The following is a 22353-nucleotide window of genomic DNA, read 5'->3' on the forward strand; positions in this document are numbered from 1 at the left end:
GTGGTTTGAAAGCTCCTGTGTGAGCATTCAACACTTCTCAGAGCCATCACCTGCACCACAGGTATCCAAAGGAAACAAACCCACCCAGAGGAGCTGCAGGGCCTGAGCTTCCTCCTTATGAGCCCTGACAATGCTTGCTCCCTTGACATGAAATACTGCAGAGTGAAGGTGTACAAGTATTCTTTCAAGGTCCATACCCAGAGCTGACTCCCTCACCAAAAAGTAAACCCTTTGCTGCCCAGCACTGAGATCCAAGCAGCATCCCCATCAGCAGCTCATCACACAGCTATGGAATTAGGGACTTAAATGTCACCAGGATGGTTCTCCAGAAGAACACTTAGGTGAGGAAAGTGATGGACTAAGCCAAGAGGTCACCTCCTTGATGCTTTGGACTAAGCAGCCTTTCTGCAGCTGAGCTGCCCCATCTCCACAGTGGAATGGAGAGTTACACCAAAGCAAATAAACCAGAAGAACACACAGGATTAAAGAGGAAATAATATTCCCCAAACAAATGGAGATGTGCAATTTCTAGCAATGGGGTATTTTGTTCTTTCGTGATGAGAAAGATCTAGATGCAAGTTGGTCTGAAGGTCAGAAAACCTAACGTCACCCAGTGCTGGGAGTGGATTTACCAGATGCAATTATTATATCTTGGCAATTATTCACTTTTATGTTAGTTCAAGAAGAATACATAACATCTACATAAGCATCACCATGAAACAGGTATTAATGCATTAGCCTTGGCTGGAATACCCATGGCAATTTAAGCAAGCACAGAGAACACCTATATGGCAGAGAAAATAACAACCAAAAATCATAGCTGGGAATGCATGTGTCATAAAATAAGGCAAAGCCCACCAACTAAAGCTCAGTTTGAATTAACGACACTGACGAAGGGCTCTCCAGTGGTTGAACAAGCAGCCTGGCTAGTGGCTTAAATAGTATAGGCTGCACGGTTTATTTTTAAGCCAATAAAGAAAAACAAATCTGCTACTCAAATAAACCAGAACACATTTATACATTTAGAGCAGCAGCTCAAGCTGACAGCATTGGAGCAGGCACACAAACACCCCCCTGTTTCCTATCATTTGGCCTCCCCATGCTGGATGTTGAGATGAGGTGACGCAGAGATGTCACCCCAGGTTCTGTACTGGCCCAGGGCTGGGCTGTGTGACTGGGACCCATGGAGAGCTGCCTCCGGATGATCCAGCTTCCAAGGCAAACATCTCCCCCATGACAAGTGGGTGCCTCTCTACATCCAGAGAGACAGAGGTGGGGGGGAAGCAGGGATGCAGCAATGCTTACAGGGGTTACTTATTCCCTATTAAACATTCTGAAATTAAGAGTCTATTCTAGCCAAAATGCAACAGCTCCATTTGGCAACACCAAAACACATCCACCCTCCACACACAGATTGCATTCAGACATCCACATGTACTTCTGTTTTCTGTTTCTACAGGAGTTGGGCAGAGCTGCATTAACCAGCCTGGCAGAACAGGGAACAAACAAGCCAAACTGTGAGAGAGCAACTGCAGGCCAGGCTGCAAGCACAGAGCTGGTGAGCAGCATCTGGCACCAAGACTTTACATAAAACTTTTAAAGGAGTGAAGCTTCAGCCAGCAAAGTTTCCGTCAGGAGGAGATGAAGGGGAGGCCCAGAAAGAGCAGAATCTCTTGTAAAAAGCATTGCAGAAATGGAAAAATCTGATAAACGCTTGCTGTATCCTTGGCCCCCCTTATTTTCAATGCTTTAGTGGAAGGGATATTTTCCAGCTGGGAGAAGCTTGCTGCTTTTATTACCTCAAGACTCAATTTTCCTCTGGATAAAGTGACAAGAATCTCTCCAATCTCCATGAAACTGCATTAAGGCTTCCCTGGTCACCTAAGTTGGGTTTGTTGCTCTGTTTTGAAGTCCACTTCTTCCACTCCCAGACTGAAGAGTATAATACCGACACACAATTTCCTGTATGTGCTAATGCACTGGATACCCAAATGAAGTGCAGAGTGCCTCCAAGGGGTCATTTCTTCAGACTATGCAGGCTACACACAGGGGTGCATTCCCTGGTACAAAAACCTTGTCATTTACATGGGGTCCTACAGGCCCACGTGATGTGAAGAATTATTGTAACAGACTGAAGATTTGCCATTTTGTCTTGAGGACATGCAATGTGAGCAGAACTAATCCTATCTGTAAGGTTCCTTGGTGGATGGAGCCTCATCTCCAGCCTTCTCAGACTCATGCTGCTCTTTGATTCTTCTGCTTCTTAGAAAGACCACAAGCAGAGATTCAATTTCCAGCATAGCTGGCTCTCGAGGACCCATATCAGGACTATGATTTGCAGTAGAGCTAAGGATAGAAATAGGGTGATAGGGTGATCTTTCCTTTTACACGCTAGCCTGCAGGACACCTGAGCACTCCCCTCTGCATCAGCCAAAGCTTTTTGCTTTGTCCTGCTCCTGCTTTCAAACAGGGAAAAGGTGAATAATCCAGGTTTTTGTGACAAAAACAAGACTTCCACCTTCTCCCAATGGAAAGAGCTACCCAAACTGAATGAACCCTGCTTGAAGGGGCTTCTTTTCCTACGGCTCCTCCTGAGGAATGCTGCTCAGCAATATGTCAGGGGGACTCTGGGGATTCCCGGTGTTCTTGCAAACAGAAGGTTCATGAATTCAGTAAAGGGGCAACTCCTTCAAACTTGTTTCCTCTCCACCCAGCTCCATTTCAAGCCCCACCAGTTGGACCTGGAGGCAGCTGTTCCTCGAGCTGGGATTTCTGCAGACTTCATGACTTTTCCATAGGACAGAATTTGGGGTAAATGACAGCCCTCAGAAGAGCAGTGACAGATGAAGCTCATTCCTCCTCATCTGCTACAAAAGCAAAAGGGAAAGAGCTCAAAACAGCAATTATTTACCACCAGCCTCTCAATCCCACTGGAAAGCAGGCATGGAGCAGCCACAGACTGGCAATGTGAAGGTTGTCAAGGGTTGCAGTGCCATCAGAACTGTCTTCCCCTGTAGTAGCTTCACTGCTTGGTCTCAAGGCAAAGCAGGATGCTCCGCAGTGCTGGTAAAAGGTACTTGCTGATGGCTGCAGTCACCTCCTGTACCTTAAAAGCTCAATGTGGGAATGCAAGAGTGAAGATGGGACAATACCAAGGGCATCTGCAGGGTTGACTGTTCAATTTTCTTAAGAAAACTAGGGAAATATTGAAAAGCATCCATGCTTTCATTTAGCAAAGAACTGTTCTTATTGTCCCTCAAGACACATAGAGGCTCTCCTACCAGCTTGCACTGAAAACCCCAAACCAGACCATTTAAACTCTTATAAAGAGGTTTCTGTTTATACATGTAGGATGAAACACATATGCCAAGGCAATCACTTTTATATTCAGAAGCTTCCACTTCTGAAGTGGAGAAGTGGAGGAGAGAAATGAACTCACTGTGGAAACACCTCAATAACAATCCTCACCATATGCAAGCCCAGTACTTTCAATGTAATTAAAACACCAGGGTTGCAGCATAACTGGTTTTAAAGAAAATAAAGGTGTCTTTCAAACTGCTCAGGAGATCCACAAACCCCAATTCTATGCAGTGATTCTTCTTGTCAGGGTAAGCTTTGACTTGCACAGTTTCATTAACACATCTAAATTACAGAAGATGTAATTTATATACAGGGCATCCTGCTACAATTACAACAGCAAACAACTTCTACTCTACTCACTCCAAATTCATCCTGGTTATGTGTATCTTTTCCACACTACTATGCTTAATCTGATCTAACAATGGCAAGTCCTACATCAGGGAAGATAAAAAGGGGATGTTGGATGGCATGGGGAAAATTCTGAGGGGCCTTCTCTTCCTCTGATCCCTTCTTCTTCCTCACTTCCAGGCTGCACTAAAATGGCAAAAACAGACTGAGAAAGCTGGGGCTGTTCAGGCTGGAGAAGAGAAAGCTGCGTAGAGACCTCAGAGCAGCCTTCCAGTGTCTGAAGGGGGGCTATAGGGATGATGGGAAAGGACTCTGTAGTGATAGGGACTCACTGTAGTGATAGGGCAAGGAGTAACGGGTTCAAACTGAAACAGGGGAAGTTTAGACTGGATCTAAGGAAGAAGTTCTTTACTGTAAGGGTGGTGAGGCACTGGAATGGGTTGCCCAAGCAAGCTGTGAATGCTCCATCCCTGGCAGTGTTCAAGGCCAGGTTGGACAGGGCCTTGGGTGGCATGGTTTAGTGTGAGGTGTCCCTGCCCATGTCAGGGGTTGGAACTGGATGATCTTAACATCCTTTCCAACCCTAACTATTCTATGATTATATAAGGTTTTAGTCTGAGGGAGCCTTCATTCACACTTTTTCCCCCAAAGACACATCTTCATGGATCAAAGCTGCTCGGTAGTGAAAGAAATGCTGTAAGAGGAAGGACCAGATGAACCTGGGTAATGAGCTCAGCAACAGACTTCCCAACAGCACCTTTGCTCTTTCTTTTCAAGGTATGCAACTTTTCAGGAGATACTAAAAATAAACCTAGAGCAGGAAAATAAATCACTCCCATCCAAGTCAGCACTCACAAGATGAAAAGAGCACTGACTCAACTCCCATCGTACCCAGAGACCTGAGGATATTCAGACTACACAGAGATCCCAGAGCAACGCCAAGGCTTGGAATCAGGAATTACACAGCAGGCAGAGGTATCCTCATAAAAATCACGCTGCATCATGCAAATGGAGACACCTCAGGTAACACTTACATCACTTGTCCCAGTTCTTTATGCAAAATCCAAAAGATTAGCTTGAGCTTGTTGTGACAACCCCCTTTCCCCAAAAAGTCAATACATAAATTCAAGGTATTTACTGCATTTGTTCTTTAAATGATGTACTTTGATCTCCACCCTGATAACAAGCAAGTAATTGAGGCTAGCCTAAAGCATAGAGGCAGCATGTTATTCTGCAGCACAGCAACAGAAAGCCGGCAGCTGGCTGTATTTGGCATCCCTGCTAGTGAACAGAGAACATAACTCTTACAGGCTGGGGAGCCTAGAAAGGAGAGACTCTAGCACCCAGGCTCTTGGCTCTGGCATGGAGCTGTCCCAAGCTCTACAAGTGTCACATCTTGTCTCATTTTCCTAATAAAAAGAAGACAATTCTCAATAGAATCAATTATTAAAATGAAACTTGTTAAAATGCAAAGAAGCTGAGCTCAGATGTTCCTTCAATGCTTCTTGCAGCACTAGAAAAGGACAGCATAGAGGGGCATAACCCTGCAACTACCCCAGGATTAGCTGGGACATGAGCACCACCATGGCTGGCTGGAGGTTTGGCCTGTCCAGCAGGCAGATGCTCCTGGATGTCATGAGTCACAGCTCTGCATCCTGACTAGCTCTGAAGTCTGTCATTGTCTCTAGTGCGTGTTTCATCATTTATATGATGAATTTGGCAAGTCCCAAATTCAACTCCATCATTATAAATTCACTACTGTGCCTTCTGCTGGACTATGAACTCTAAGACAAGGCTGGCTTTCATCGCAATGATGTAGATACACCCTTAATCTCTTCTTGGTGAGGTAATTACTCTTTTCTCATCACTGTAATAGCTGGTGGTCACATATATCCTCATTTGAATTCATCTTCTTGATCATGGGGAACCAAAAGTTAGTAAAAAAGCAGCTTCCTTTCCCATCACAATATTCCTTTCCATCCATGAAGGCACCTAATGTGTTGCCCACGGAGTATTCCTCCTACTTGCTCCAGTACCAACAGAGAAGCTCAGACCACAACTGACCTTTGGAGGAGTTTTGCAGCCTCTCCTACCTTGGTAATCCTTCATAAGCAAATCTTTGCTCTTTTGGGTGTATAAATCTCCATGCAACACTGTGTCAAACACTTCCAAAACCCTGGAAAGCTGAGCCCCAAAGTGCTTCCCTTGTTTGAAAATCAGAGGTCATTGAGCAGTTGGTATAACCAAGGTTTATCTTGTGTTTTATTAGGTAGTAAAAAGATAATCTGAGAGACATCACTTAGACTTTCCCCTTAGCAGTAACTGTGATGCTGTTTGGCTGTCTGTTGAAGGCCTTAAGAAAGCCAGTGGGTAGATAGGAGGATAAAAAGTGAAAACTCTCCAAGTTCTTCCAATGGTCACTTTGTCCTTACAGCTTGATGGCCAAATACAAAGTTTTGGGGAAAAGACAGACAATGAGGAAGATACGAAGAAATACTTCCGGGAAAGGGGCAGGTGACAGTGAGATTTCTCCCATCCCATATGAAGACAGTGCAGGAAATACAGGAAGGATAGCATCCCATATGTTTCCAGTACAGCTCACAGTCTGAAATACAGGAAATCTCACATTACATGGATGTCTAGAGACTCTACCTTGTTGAACACCATGGGAGCTGGACCAGAGCCTGAATTCCTCCTCTGCTTCCAGCTGATATTACACACGTTGAGGCCACACTGGTCACATCTCAGAGGGTACTGATGCTCAAGCCTCAGCTTGAAAGCAGTGGATAAGATCTACCACGGTCCTGCATCCCTTCAGTTGCATCTCACACTCTATTAAGGCTCCAGGCAGCAGGAGGCTCCCAGGCTCATGTAATGCATGGGGAGGGAAGCTCTGTATGAGTCCAGCAACTGAGGTGAGGGAAAACATGGCAAGCTCCAGGCCAGGCCATGCCAAGCACCTCCTTTGAGCCTCAAGCAGGTAGTTCACAATAACAGGAATCAGCTTGTTGAGAAAGGACAGGGAGTGTCATGCTGCCCAAAGAGGGGATCTCTTCCAGCTGGCTGCATACATCAGCCTGGTCCAGCCCTTGGTGGTGTGTGCTAATGCTCCTAGCCATTTCATCAACCTCCTTCGCTTGCATTGAACAAAATAACATTAGCACAATGCAGTGACATCATATCCAGGTGATGCATCTACCCACAGTTACCTCTGGTGAGGTTACTGGAGTCCCACTGGAGAGGTTTGTTCTGCTGGGAGAGCAGAGCTGTCTGGGCAAGCTGACGGTAGCTTGATCTTTACTGCAGATCCCTCTCTGTGTTTTCTTAGGATTCCTGCTATTAGAGGGAGCAGCACAGAGGTGTTTTCATAAGGCAAGGAGAGCACATGATTAAAAGAAGAAAAAACCTCTGATCTTCTCTAAGCAGAGTGTTTGGCATCGCTTGCTCTTGCAAGTTATGCAGCAGAGCATCGGGTCCCTAGGAGCACGTGGAGCTGCTTGTGATCACTTTGCTGGGCAGGTCTGCTAGGACACTGAGTAGATTTAGGAGACTGAGATGTGAATATGATTTGGAAACAAATACAGCTGTTACAAACATGGATGGCTTCATAAGGAAGGGGGACAGTGATGCTCTTGTGTCAGGCAGGGCCCGGCTGCCACTCCACACAATGCACCAAGCACCAGGACTACACATTGCCTATCTACCTTAGAATCATAGACCTTGCATGATCCTGAAATGCAGGTGTTGAAGGTGATGTCTGCAAGCCTCTACCAAGAAACCAAAAGGATTAGAGTTAATCACTGTTGGAATAAAGAGTGAGTAGGAGTCAAGGTGATAGCTGCTTGTGAGGTGCTCTATTTCAACACCTACAGGACTAAGTTCACAGCTCGCTAGCCAAGAAAATACAAAGCAAATGGGAAAGGATATATGAAACAGAGCTGCTTCTCTTTCCTGAGCTCTTTCAGGGAACAAGATACAAATTGAACTTCCAGAACGTGAGTTTCTCAAAGGGAAACAGAAGAGACCTTGAAAAGCCCATCCCACAGCAGTATTCCTGAAGGGCCAAATCCTTGCATCAGGGATGCCTTTTACTCCAATCAACCGGATTTGCTAATGGCAGCAGGCATTAAAAGGAGAAGGTGGCACTGCTGAAGGTCCTGCACCATAGCTGCAGCTGTAAGGAAGAGCACAAGTGGGCTTGCTCTGTGCCTCACAGTCACGCAGGGACAAGCCCCTCACCCTAAAGCGGATTGCACAGCATGTTGAATCAGTGACCACCATCAGATCTGGCTTCCAGTTCCCCCACTGCAAACTAAGGGCAGTCAGCTCAGTTTCTTAAGGGTTACCCAAGAGAAGGGAGCAGGGTTTGTGCTGTACCCCCCCCCCCCGTATCCAATTTGGAACCATGGAGCCAATTCACATCTGTGCAGCAGGACTGAGCGTACAGGCAGGGATGGGATGCTGCCAACTGAAAGCAAGGACAGACTGGGGGGGGAAAACAGCAGCAAGCTACAGCGATCCAAGAGCAATCCTGGGGAAAAGACACCTGAGCCCAGCAAACCTGGAGGGGAATTCCTGTCAGCATGGGGAGGCATGCCCGGGTACCCCCCTGCTGCACTGGGAGCCAAGACAAACACGTGCTGGGAGAACAGGCGCTGTGACAGTCACACCTGCGAGCTCATCCCAGGGAGCCCAGCCAGCCCCCCCAGCCCATCCCCACCATGGAATCCCAGCATCAGGTCTCCTCCCTGGTGTCTCTAAAGAGCTTGGTCCCATAGACCATTGTCCATCAGAAGTTTGCAACCACTGGCAGAACTCAAGCCTCTCTAAGCAGTAATTTACATCAATTATGGTTGTGCTACTCAGTCCCTTCTTTACCAAGATACCCTTAACACCTCTTTTCAGTGCTGTCCCTAAGCTGTCCTGCTTGCAGAGTCCCCTATAGGCTCTCCTCCATGTGTCACATCCCACAGACACCACAAGGCCATGGGGTTCCTTATCCTTTCCCTGGCCATTCTGTTCCCCTCACCTGCCATTTGACAACACCTTCAGCAAACTCCTCTGTTCCTGGCAGATCCACCCTTCACCCCATACAAATCCATCTTGCCCCATGCCAACCATTTCATCACATGATGACCAGAAGTTATTTCAACCAGAACCAAAACCAAATCCATCCAATACATCCAAAACAATGGCTGTGACCTCCATGTAGGTTCCCCCTCAGCTTTATCAACTTGCTGTCTTGTAACAATGCTGGCAGCAAATCCTGCCTCTGATTTTAAAGATAACAAAGCTTCTTCAGTGACTCAGCCACTTATTATTCAGGTGATAAACCCTGAGCATCTACACATCTCTCCCCACATCCACATCCTGCAAACTGCCCACAGCAAACAAGTAAATCCACACGTAGCTGCCACCACAACAGAAGAGAGCAAGCCCTGCAGTGCTAATGCATAGCTAGATCAGCAGCTGATGCTTGGAGACCTTTCATAGGATCATAGAATAGCTAGGGTTAGAAAGGACTGTAAGTTCATCCAGTTGCAATCCCTTGCTATGGGCAGCAGTGCCTCACACTAGACCAAGTCGCCCAAGGCTCTGTCCAATCTGGCCTTGAACACTGCCAGGGATGGAGCATTTTCCACTTCTTTGGGCTCCCAGTAAAGAACTTCTTCCTTATACCTAACCTGAACTTCCCCCGTTTCAGTTTAAACCCATCACCCCTTGCTCTCCTGCTACAATAGAGAAGATGTGCAGAACTTCCCCTTCCCAAGTCCGTATGTGCCCAGTGCCCCCTGTGCACCCCATGGCTGCATCACTGCAGCAGTTGCATAAAGGAGGCCCTTTTCTTAGTCTGCCTACCCTTGAAAGAAACCTTATTCATTTTTGCAGTCACATGATGTATTGGGAATGAAACCTCAGCATCAGGTAGGTTTTGAGGTCTCCATGTACGACACATAGTCTGGTTCTGGGGTGAGGAAACCAAAAGCAAGACAGTTTCTCACACATTCAAGTTAGCCTTAATTTTCCTGTTAGGGTTTTTAGGCTTAATAGGAGGAAGAAAGAAAGATGGAGGCACCAGCAGCAAGACAACCCTGTGGAGGCAGGGAGCAGCCGGTACCCACTGCTGCTGCGCAATAGACCCATGGTCAAGAGAAAGCCAAAAGCAGCACTGCTGCCCATCACAGTCAGCGGTGTGGTTTGCAGGCACAGAGCCAGGCAGGCTCTGTTAAGCGAAACAGGGAGGGAAAGGAGAAAGGAGAGAGGAAAAACAAGAAACCCATCACCCCCCAAACACCCTGCGCTGCAAGGTAATAAACAGCAGCAGTCTGCACGCATCGCTCATGGAAAACCCTCTCTGTTACCACTGGACAACCGTATTTTTATCCTGTGGCTTTCTGTTTTTGCAGACGCATTCCAGCACGAAACCAGAGACAATCTGCACCACCGAGCAGCCCCGGTTTATTTTAAGGGATGTAACATTTTCCTGCGAGGATGCTCTATTTGCATCGGCTGCAGGAAGCAGTAAAATGGCAGGTGTGTTTCCAGCTAACCCAGAGACACAAACCAAAGTGCCCAATGCAAAGCAAACGCTTTTGTCTTGCAAATCTCTGCCAAAAAGAAGAAAAAACACATAATGAGAATTAAAAACAGGGAGGGAGAGGGGTTTTCCCCAGGGCTTCTTTTCTAGCTCTTTAGTCCTGCAGATGCTCAAGCCCTATTTGCCAGGAAGGAGGTTCATGCCCACTGGCAGCAAGCAGCAGTCGCAGGCTTAACCGCTGCTCCCCATTTGCATGCATGGAGAAGTTGTAATTGGTGCTGTACATGCTGTGCCTTGCAGGGAGCGTGAGCTCCTTCCACATGCACCCTTCAGCAAGGAGCTGCTGGTGAGGCCTCACTCAGGGTGAGCTGGAGGACAGAGCAAGTAAACGTATTAAAAACATATATCCATATACATATATATGCCCCTACCTGGTTTGACTGCAGCTTCTTTAAGCCACAGCTTCTTCAGCGCACCGCATCAATTTGACTCGCCTTTGCAACAAGCCTGTTGTGGTTATTTCCTTTGAGCACAAAAATACAGTGAGTTTTCTGGATGTTACAGAAAGGAATTCACAATGTTTGTGCTCCTCTGTTCCAGCCTCAAACTAGGGGAAAAACTGTAATTTTAAGCTCTGTATGAGAACATATCCACCATTCTACTCTGGCAGGTTATTACCTACTAGTGAGAGGTATCCCTGCCCATGACAGGAGGTGGGAACTGGATGAGTTTTAAGGCCTTTTCCAACCCAAACCAGTCTGGGATTCCATGATTCTACCTCACTGTACAAAGGTAAATGAGAAAAAGTGTGCTATGACAGAACACGACTTGAAAACAGCATTAGATATTTAAAAGAAAAGGTCTTTTTAAAGAAGAATTGCTATTACTCCCCTGGCAGCATCACAAAAGTAAAAGCCAAGAGCTTAGTAAGATACCAGGAACACTACAGCATTTGCAAGAATAAGCAACAGTATTTAGTGTTGTATTATGTAGGATGATGTGCCACAAAGGATGAGAAAGCAAGCATTAGCTGCTTGTGGGCTTAGAAGGAAGTTGCCCAGAAAAATACAAGTTGTCTATAGCACATTGGTATTTTAATAAAAATCCAAGTGAAAAACATATTTATGGTCACAGGAACACAAAGGGCAAAACTGGCAATATTTTCTACCTGGAAATTCTCAGGAAATGGAACTATTTTGGACTTTTCTTATTCTCTAGAATTTCTGAGATAACCCCATGGGTCTTATGGTTGTTTTTACTTTTTCATTCTGTAGAGGACCACACTCCTCCACTTCCTCCATCCTTCTGCACACTCATCTCTTCCCTCAGTGTCCTACTATTTATGGCCCTGCAACCCTTTCCTGTTTTCCTTTTCATTATAGCTCATGGTTTAAGTCTTGTTTCATGGGAGCGAGGAGGATTCTGTGACTACACGTCTGGATGGGCTGAAAAGCCACGGGGCTGATCTGGCCTCCAGGCAACCCTGCCCTGTAAACCTTAAGGAAACAGTAATGTCTGTGCAGAATGCAGAAGAGCATCACTCTCATTGAACCCTGAAAGCTTAAACATCAACCTTGTGTTTTCACTCTGACTCTATGTGTGGGCAGAACTACTGACATGAAAGGGTTAGGAAACACCCTGCTGCGAGGGTGCCTTGGCCAGACACTAAACCCCACTGAACATACCCAACCCACTACCTACAACCCATCTCCTGAAGCTCCCCATCACCAGCAATGGAGCCAGGTGTCCTCTCCCACCTCAGCTCTACCAATGCAGCACCCATCCGTGCACCAGCCTCCTGCCTGTGACTAAGCACAAGGCGTCTCCTCATAGTTTATAGGACAAGCACTTATCTCCAAGGCTCAGTTCACACATGGATGGAAAGGCAACTCAGCTGCATGCTCAGAGCCTTCTCTGACTGAGCACAGGGGCATGGACACCATCCACACAACCACCCCTGCAGCTTCACAGCGGAGGTGATACAGTCAAGCTCCACCAACATAACTTCTCCTTATGAGGGAGGCTGCCTCATAGCAAAGTCACCCTGCGGAGGCAAGAGCCTCGCTTGCTAAACTTCACTTAATCGCTCACATGATGGGAGGGATGCAATGCACGGGCTTGGGAAGATGTAAAGGAAAGGGCTGGTGGAACACAGCACTGCATGGGGCTCAGTTTGCTCACTGGGAAATGAGAGAGGGGAGGGCAGCTCCTCTGGTATTGTGTTACTGACAAATAATGTCACTCTGCCCTGCATTACACGGTCAATAATTAAAAGATCATAAGCACCTCCCTAAGGAAAGCATGCAAAGGCAGAGCTGGCAGAAGACAATCCGTTTTCACTGTGTCAAAAGGGGCAGATTATCATTTAATTTCATGTACAGGGAGCTATTCCTACAGTTTCCTATTGCAGAGAGCCCAGAAAGTATTAAACTCCATTATGAAGACTAACAGCAAAATAAAGGGACAGCTTGTGCCCTGCTTCCATGGAAAGGTTAAGGGGATCTTTGGGTTAAAAAACCCTGTTGCAGATCTGGGGTGCAAGTGCAGTCCCGTTCTCCCTAACTCCCCTGCAGCTCCAGTGTTTTGTGTTCTGTCATCCCAGTTTTCCAGCTATAAAATGGACATAATCCCTCTCATCCTGTTCCTATGAGAACATGGTGGGGTTTCATGTACAAACAGGACAAGGTGCAGGATGTCCAGTCTAGGTCATGCTTTGCCTAGAAAGGTTGGACCAGGTGTTTCTAGAGGCCCCCCCCTTCCAACCTGGTATTCCATGATTCTGCGATTCCTATACATCCTCTTGAAGGAGGAAAATCCTCCCTGATGTTCACAGCAAGTCATTTAACCTCATCAGTGAACCGGTGAATCTCCATCCAAACTGCACCACAGAGAAGCGTTTAGGACCAGACTTCACCTCATACCAGTGGGAGCATCTCCCATCTCATCTTTTCTCCTGTGCTGCTTCCTGCACACTGGCTGAGCTGTTTCTTTTCATTGCCTTTAAATGTGCTGACCACTAGTGACAAAGTGACCTCTTTGTCCCAGTTTTATGACACAGCATAAAGGAAAGATGCAGCCAGCTTCCCTTCAGACTTCAACTATCCACATGTTCCCAAGTCTACGCCTTTGCCCTGACATCAGATGCAAGTGCAAGGATTTGAAGTTACCAGCTGTAATCTTGTCCTTATGTCCAAGCACCTTTAAAAATAATTGATCCTAATTGTTCCCTCTGTAATTTAGTTCACACAAAACCCCCCTGCTTAAAAAAACCTCCACCTGAATTCCTGACATGCCCAAACCTTCCATTCATTTGAGCCCACTCACTCATGCTCATCTCTGGCCCAGTAACACTGGGAATTCATTACCTCTAATTCCCCACATCCAAACGCCATTGAGGCTAGTCCCTACTTTTGGCAACCCTTCTGGTACATTGACCAAGCATATTTGGCCAGCCATAAATGCACCATTCTCCTTCACACAAAGAGGAGGACAAGGAAACAAAGATTTAACCCATCTTTGTGCATCGTGGTGGCACAGCTTCTTCAGCGCTCACATCTTTTGGAGAGGGTGCCAGAAGATCTCACCTGCCCCTGCAGTCTTATAGGATCTGCAGCCTGGATGCAACACTGAGTTTTGCTTAGCTTCAAAAAAGTATAGATCTTATGGTGTCAACAAGCATCCCAGAGGAACAGCACGATGCTGTGATTCAGACCAGGCCTTAGAGGCATCTCATGGCATGACCCCACACCAGGAGGCACTTCCCTAAGAGCTTGATGCACAGCTCTGCTTGCTGCAGCATCAGCAGTTTTTGCATGAAGTTGTGTTTGGGCTGCAAACAGCCTTTAGCAAAGCTGTCTGCAAGAGAAGGAAGGAAGGAAGGACGCATCCTGCCAGGGTGGCTGGGGTACAGGCGTGGGTGTTTTCAGCCCAGGCCCCACAGCAGCTCTCTGGGACACCCTGCTGTTGCTCCTGGTACAGACCATGCAGCTTCCCAGGTTTTCATACAGAGAACACAGAGCTTAAACTGACACTGGAGCTTCTGCCTCCGCATTTCACTGCTCTGCACGGATTAGCGTGGTCAGTGCCCAGGCAAGTGCAAGCCCTCAGCTCCACATCTCAGGCGCTTCTCCCCATGCCTGTGCCTGGGCACACGCAGACAGGGCTCAGCTTTCTAAGAAGACTGAAGGAAACCCTGAGCTGCTGACTAAGTCCCCAGATAAACGAGGCTGGGGAGTTCCAGCAAGTTGCTGAGAGCTGAAAAAGCTCATTAATCCTCACCCAAATCTACCAGCACTACAAACCCTTTGATGCTACAAACACCATATGCTTTAGCACCCTTCACTTCACCCCCTTAAACAGATTTCTCTTTCCTGGGGAGCTCCAAGCTTCCTTCCCTACACGATGCTCATTTCCTTAGGAGTAATAACTTGCCTAATGCCAGTCCACGCTACTCAGGGCTGGGATGCCACATCCACCAGCAGTAGCTCTTCACATGGCAATGCAGGATGCCAACACTGGCCTTGAGTCAGAAAACCATTTAGAACCATGATTAAGTACAACATTATCCAGGACGGCAATTAAACACATGCTTACAGGCAAGCACATGCTTAAACGCTGTCCTGGATGGTGATGCTTTCGGAAATCAGGGCCCCTTCCAAGGGAGATGCAGTTGCTGGGTGGATTAACACCGACTTGTTTGTACTGCTGCAGTCTGCTGAAGTGTGAACACAGTGGGGAGAAAGGAAACGTGGAAAGCTCTCACCTCGCCTGCCTACATCAGGCACTTGGGCTCTGCTACAACTCCATGTACTCGGCATTATTCTCCACATCTCCTGGTGGCTGAGCAGAGCCGAACAACTGTGACATACCCAATCCATCTGTATTCAGTCCCAGGTTCAGGGTCCTGCCTGGCAGTTCCATGATCCCCAGCAAAGTAAAGGGGGCACATGGGGATGCCAAGAATCCCTGGGGTGGCACACGCAGAGCACCACACTGTCTATATTAAATCAAAGACTGGTTTGGGTTGAAGGGACCTTAATGCTCATCAAGTTCCAAACCCCTGCATGGGCAGGGACCCCTTCCACTGGAGCAGCTTGCTCCAAGCCCCTGGGTCCAACCTGGCCTTGAACACTGCCAGGGATGGGGCAGCCACAGCTTCTCTGAGCACCCTGTGCCAGTGCCTCAGCACCCTCACAGGGAAGAGCTTCTTCCTTATACCCGACCTAAATCTCCTCTGTTTAAGTTTGAACCCATTGCCCCTTGTTCTATAACTACAGTCGCTGATGAAGTGTCCCTTCTTGCTTTAGCACTGTTTGGTGGCTATTCCCACCTCCAGCTGCGAAAGGCAGTGGAACAAACAGCATATTTCTGGTTTATTTCTAGGATGCAGTGACAGGAAAGGTCCAAGCCCAGGGTATCCTGCAGAGAAAAACAGCTAAAGTTGGCAGAAAAACCTCATTGCACAAGTTTTCACTAGCGAGGAAGCATCTCGGGGGTTTCCATAGAGGAATCAAATACACCAGACCAGCTCCAAAACCAGACTAACTCCTGCCCAGCTCTCCAGCAAGAGGAGAAAGTCCAACAATAACCACCTCACCACAACCCTGCCAAGTTGAAAAGGCATCAAGGCTGTAGGTGCAAAGATGCACAGCTTTGTTGGACATCTGCAGAAGCAAACCCAGTCCTGGTGACCAGGTTATAGAGCGGGGAAGTCAGTCAGAAAGGAAAGAAACTCGTATTTGAAAGGCTGCTCTGCTCTCTGCCCTGATTCCACTGTGGTTTACCCAGCTGCAACGTGTTTACATTTCTAGTCAACTTAATCCTGAACTCTTTGGGCCAGATATTCTAAGCAAGGGAAAGAACTTTATTACTTATGTACTAGAGAGCTGCACCCACAGTGAGCTCAAGGAGCCTGGGTGGACCGAAAGCACTGTGTAACCCCTAGGACCTTTTGAATGGATTTTATTCTGTGTTTTTTAATTTTTTTATTGTCTTAAAACTGAAATAAAATTGGTGTTGAAAATCCCAGATTTTTTCAACTTGATCTCACAGATGCTAAGGTAGAATTCGGGCTTCTTGTTCTAAGTATGAATGATCCTATCTACAAGGGAATTCAGAGCTTGGCAGGCTGAAAGAAAGCAATTCACCTTCAAGCAAGCACTCACCTACTACTTCTTTGAATAATAAATACATTAATTTATTAAGTGAATAAAATGTAGGAGACCAGAACTTATTAGCAGCTGCACCGTGAATAACCCATAGTAGGGATCTAACACCCGAGCCTGAACAAACAGCCAGGTACCCAAAACTGAAGCTTTCCCTTATTTTTCTAAAGTTTCCTGCAAGTTAAAACAGTTCTCCCCTATGTGAAACCCTAAACTAAAACACTGTAATGTCAGAGATCTGTATGCAGCTCTTTTATTGATAGAGGTCACACAAAGAAGTGATAAATGCTCCATCTCTGGCAGTGCTCAAGGCCAAGTTGGACGGGGCTTGAAGTAACCTTTAGTGGAAGATGTTCTTTCTCATGGCAGGGGGTTGGAACAGGATGAGCTTTAAGGTCCCTTCCAACCCAAACCATTCCATGATTTTATGATACATAGCATGGATTGAAGAGTAACTATTGCATGTGGCAGAGCCCATGAGGCCAACGGATGGAGATAGCAACTTTGCTCCAAGTTAGTCTTTCCTGTGAACTGCCACGTTTTCATCTCTCATTTATTTGGGTCTGTTCCAATACTACTCTACATGCAGTAACAGAGAGCTTAAGGTTAACCCCACTTTGCACAATGTACCACCACAAAACCCCTCTTGTTTTAATACAATCTCTGCTTGCCACAGTGCTAATGATAAAGATGAATTTCCCTCTGCACTGCCAAAGGAGTGAGTGGGATTGGAGGATCACCAGGTTGGGCTCTGATGTAAGGCTGGTTCATCACTCCAAAGGACTGCAGCACAGGTTGAGGAAGAGTGGAAACTACCCAGTGTCCAAATGGCATCCAAGGGTTCAGCAGGAGGGAAGCACATAGGCTCCTTTGCTCAGTGAAGGAGTTCAAGTGGAACATTTCCCTGCCTGTGTCTTCGTACAGTTACTTCATTAATTTAATTTGGTGAAAAACCAAAATCCCCCAACTCTGTGCCTGAATTCCTTATGATGTTCCCTTGCAAAATGAAGAAAGAGTTAGACCCTCCATTAACACCATGAGGATGTGGTTGTGAGGAGCAGGCAATAAGTAGAGAATGTCCAAATTAACCCAAGTCGCAGTCTGGACTCATTCCTCTGTTTATGTACATTTTTAAAGAGGTTTAATTAAGCTACCACATCTTAAGATGGGATTTTCAAAGCTATATAAGCAATTTATAAGACTCCAGACTGCAAAGGGCAGTTGAGGTGCTCATGATTCTTTGAAAACCCTCAACTGGTGCAACAGAATTCATTTTCTCCTGCAAATTAGACCCGTATTTAGCCAAAATAACCTGGGGCCATGTTCAGAAAGATGCTGATGATCATAACCTAAGCATCAGGGCTGAAGGTTACACATTCAGATTTTTACTGCCATGTTCATATGTCAAAGCATTGAATATCTAAAGTCATAAGACAGAGAAAACCAGGGCATCTTCCAGTAAGGAGTGGTTGGGCAGAGTCACCCACTGGTGACCAACATACCTATGAAATCAACCAAATGATCCACCAAACCTGAGCCTGGCCAAGTTCTTTCTCTAAAGCTTTAGATCTCTTTAAGGTATTTAAAATAATCTAAGTCCTTATATTGGCACAAGCTGTTTAAAATGATCTAAGGCTTTAGATTGGTTTAAGCTGCTTATGCAGCTTTAAGGTTTTAAAAAGGTTTAGGCTGCTAAAAAACATTCCCCAAAAAGCCAGTTGGGTTCATTGTTGGGGGCCGGCTGGACCATTCCATGGATTATGGCATGGTGCAAATGGAGAAGACTGCACACAGAAGTCAGATATCGTCATTGCCGCACCAAGAGTCAAAGTCAGTCAGTAGCAAGTCTACAAATAGATATCCTCCTTAAACTCACTATTGGGGTAAGCTTGGGGGAGCATCATGGTGCAGTTAAAGTACCAAGAAGCCTGCCTTCTTTAAGAAGAAAAACAAAAAAGAAAGATATCATGAAATGACACAAAAACACCCAAACTTTGCATCACCAAACTACAGTACCCTTGTCATGCTTCTCTTGAGATTACACCCATCTACAAACCCACAGGTGTCTCTGGGGACATGAAATCCAAAGTGCCCAGGTGGTGCTGGAGAAGCTCAATAACAAGAACCCATCCGCTATACAGGTGATTGCCCTGAGCAATACTTCCGTATAGGAAGGGCCAGACAGACTCTTCCTGGAGGCCAGGATGGGCTCCACTCCCATCTGCATCTCTGCAGCACTAAATTATCCCCACTGCAGTAGTGTTTCTGCAAGGAGCACACTTGACCCCACACTTGAAGTTAACCACCCATCTTCTGAGTACAGAGCTCTTAGCTCCAAGAAGCACTTCCTTAAGACCTTCTCAACAGGTGCAGCTGGGCTCAAAACATCCCCAAAACCCCCAGAGCACTTTCTCCATGCTGCAGCCTCTGGGTCTTGCTCCAACCCTGCACCCTGGGCTCTGTGATTGCTACCCCAGTGAGACCTTTCTGCAGCCCCAGCTCTGCCAGGGCATGGGAGGGCTGCTGGGGCAAATTCAGCCCCAGACCAAAGCGTTAGCCCCAGCCTCTGAGATGAGGAGCCCAGAGCAAAGCTCAGCATCCAGTCACAAGGATGGAATCACCACCCATCCCTTGGGAAGCTTGAATTTCCTTCCCAGAACACTTCCTGGGAAATCAGGGCAACTTTCCTGCTCCAGAGCACACCTTTCACAAACACATCTAGTCTCCTTTAACCAGTCACATCACTACAGTTCTCAGTTCCCATTTCTGCCCCGTGGAGGGGACAGTCCCGTCCCTCCATGCCATCTAGATGCAGCAAATGCAGTTACATTGGGACAAAGAGGCTTTTTTTAGCCACTCGAGCAGAGGCACTGTGGTACACAGCCACCCTCTGCTCTCATTTACACAAACATAAAGGCAGAGCATCTGGCCATGTGTCAGAAGTCTTTAATTACATGATGGAGCTTATCTTAAATATCTATTTATTGAAAGTTGTAAATAACACAAAATTGCATTCTCCCTGACAAACGGCTCACACACAAAGGGAAGTTATGATTACATATTCAACCTAACGCTGTCTTATGCCATCTTTTGATTGCTTAACTTTGCAACCTTTATGCGATATTAATGTAGGCGGCCTCTCCCCTCCCTCCACCTTTGCAGTTTGCTCTTGAGTATCAAGTTCATTTGATCATTATTCAGTCATGGAGAACCAAAGAAGTTTTTTCCCCCCCCCATAATCAAGATTTTTATCCTAATATCCTTTTATTTTCGACCTGGAATTACGCTTCTTCAGCCAGCATCAGGCCCGAAGCAGCTTTTGCAATGGCAAACACTGAGCAAAATCCAAATGGCTGAGAAAAACAATACATAACCATTGACAGAAATAGCAACAGATGCAACAGAAACCTGTCATGTGCAGATAGCTGAGAAAATTAGCTCCTTGGTTTTCAATTTACCCAACCTTTTCCTCTGTAAGGAACGACAGACTGCTCAGGGATGGGGTCATGCCTCAGATGTGTCAGCAGCATCCCCAAAGTACAGGATAACTATGGATACAGACTAAGGACAGCTTCCTTTGAGTCCTCCCTCCCTGAGGATTATCAGATGATTCGCAAACTCCTCGTAAGTGATAGCATCACACCAGGAGACAGTGCTGGGAATAGCAAGGTAACACCAGATCCCATGAGCTGATGTACCCAGGAAGGAGCATGCTCCCGCTGCACCCCAAAATTCCAATGGCAAAAGAAACAGAGGTCCTGCCAGCTGCAGGCATACAAATCACAGAGCTTTTTGTAGCTTTATCACAACTTGTTGCATTCCTGCATTCATCATCCAGCTAAATTCCAGCTAATCCTGGGAATTTAGGTACCTTCCTGGTATTCCCCATGCAAGTTTTCCTGAACGCTTTAGAGTTCTGATGCTATTTACATTACCATAATACCTTATTTACATTATTGATCCCTGCCAGTTGGAAAAGGGGTACTGAAATCAGAGCAGGGAAATACAATAAAAGATGAAACAAGCATGGAGCTCATACCTGAAGCATCTCCATGAACACAGCCCAGCCTTCTGCTTCATAGACTGCCCAAGTTCACTGCCTTTGCACAGGTCACTGAAGGACACCTACTTTCTGATTATATCATCCCATCTGTATGGCAAAACACCCTTAAATCTCCACCAAGACCAGGGTCCTGTGACACTGGACTCTCCCCAGACAGCACAAGCACTTCCAGCTATGCCTGAGCCACACTACCCACAGCCCTGGCATTGCTTAGGTGCCAACAAGGAAATGAAGCCAAATAATGCATTTTTTACCTAACAAAGTGATAGATTTATGTAAAAGCAGAAAAAAAAAGAGTTTTTCTTCTTTTAAACTGCCTGTAGCGCAGGGAAACACAAGAGACCTTGGGTAGCATCAACCAACCATCAGCCATGCACCTACATTGGGTACATACATGTGCCTCGCTTTATAGACACACAAGCAGACATTGGCTAAAGGAAGGCAAGTCATTTTGTACTCTATGTGATTTAGAAGCACAACTTTCAACAGGACTTCTGCTTCCAGGTCCCTATGGCTTCACAAAGGAAAACTAAATCCCATGATGATCAATCCACAGTGGAACTGAGGAGTAACATCACACAATTTCTGCCCCAGCTGAGAAGCATGTCTTCCACCATCAATCAAGCCAGGTATATCCCCATCCCTCCAAAAACAACTCACTTGCCTACAACAGCAACATCTCCCATTCACTACCTTATTTATTTAAGCCTGAGGTTCATGCTCTGTCAACTGCCCCATGCACCTTACACCCCACACACCCTGTAACACACCTCCTCTGTTGAAGCTGGCCTAGGACCAGTTTTCACCCCCTGCAGGGGGTGGTCTGACCCATAAAGCCACCTTCCTCACTGGTTCCCCTTAGCATGGCACTGCAGCTTGGTTGAAGGCACAAAGCCACTCAAAGTATTTCCCTTCAATCTGCCCTGGTGCCCTTCACTCACCATGGAGCAGACTTCTTCCACTGCATAAAATGGCTTTGAATTAATCAAAGTCATCATCAAAGGCAACTATCAGCAAGGTGGATGTTGCCTACACTCGCTGGAGATGTCTCTGCCACACAGGGTCATCTGGAGGATTCATTTCTAGCAACGGATTCACTGCAGCAAAGAGCTTTCAGAAGAAACCTGGCCAAATGGCTTTTGAACAGCCACTATAACCAACACAACCTGGTTGGCTCAGCACTTTTCACTCTTCCATAAAGTTCACTATGATGCCAGGACCACACACATAAAAAATAAGATACGAGTTAAAGCAACCAAAACTGGGGTGGATGGGAACAACTCTGCAACCTACAGGATTGCAATGACTCTGATAAGCAACACATGGTATGGCCATAAGGAGAGAGATGAGGGATGATAAATTGATTTTCATGGACTAAAACACACAGGCAAAGGGGAACTGTCTGGTGAAGGCTGGAAAAGGCTCTGAAACACAGATGACGTAGGATGGATGCGGGTTAGAAGGACCAGAGCAGGATGGGATGATGCTAGTGCAGCTGAGCCCATCCCAGGAGTCTGCTCTTTTGCAGATCGGTTTTTACTTAAAAGACCATATGAGCTTCTATTGCATCTCGATTGAGTTTTCTATGCTTATTTCTGACATATTAGACCTTCTGATTTCAAACTCATCACTCAGAGCTAACACCCCCCAGGACCCACAAAATATGCTTCAACTCTAAAGGCAACCAGAAGAAGCGGGTTAGAAGTTTTGTCTGCAGCAGAAGTGTGTTTTGAAGGACTCTGAGTTCATCCCTGACATCACCGTGAGCAGTACTCACCCTTCTCACTCACACATTAACAGAACAATACATTCAGCAGTGACTTATTCTCAGCAGATCACTTGTTACATCAGGATTTACTCATTTAGTTCTGCTGGCTGCC

The 22353-nt window shown here is 46.3% G+C and overlaps 1 protein-coding gene across 8 annotated transcripts in view; it reads right to left on the minus strand.

Moving 5' to 3' along the window:
* The window catches only part of HIVEP3 (HIVEP zinc finger 3), a 244961-nt gene that overhangs the window by 217129 nt on the left and 5479 nt on the right, over window positions 1-22353 (minus strand). For 2 of the 8 annotated variants that reach the window (XM_061360606.1, XM_061360604.1), the window contains exon 2: window positions 10678-10853. The exons of the other annotated variants lie outside the window; for them this stretch is intronic. The gene's annotated coding sequence lies outside the window, so the exon portion shown is untranslated. The remainder of the gene's footprint in view (window positions 1-10677; window positions 10854-22353) is intronic. 8 annotated transcript variants of the gene reach the window in all.

The sequence above is a fragment of the Neopsephotus bourkii genome, unplaced genomic scaffold (genome assembly GCF_033783945.1).
Source record: "Neopsephotus bourkii isolate Nb327-2 ecotype Australia unplaced genomic scaffold, CSIRO-AGI_Nbou_v1 NB_1036, whole genome shotgun sequence".
Lineage (NCBI taxonomy): Eukaryota > Metazoa > Chordata > Aves > Psittaciformes > Psittacidae > Neopsephotus > Neopsephotus bourkii.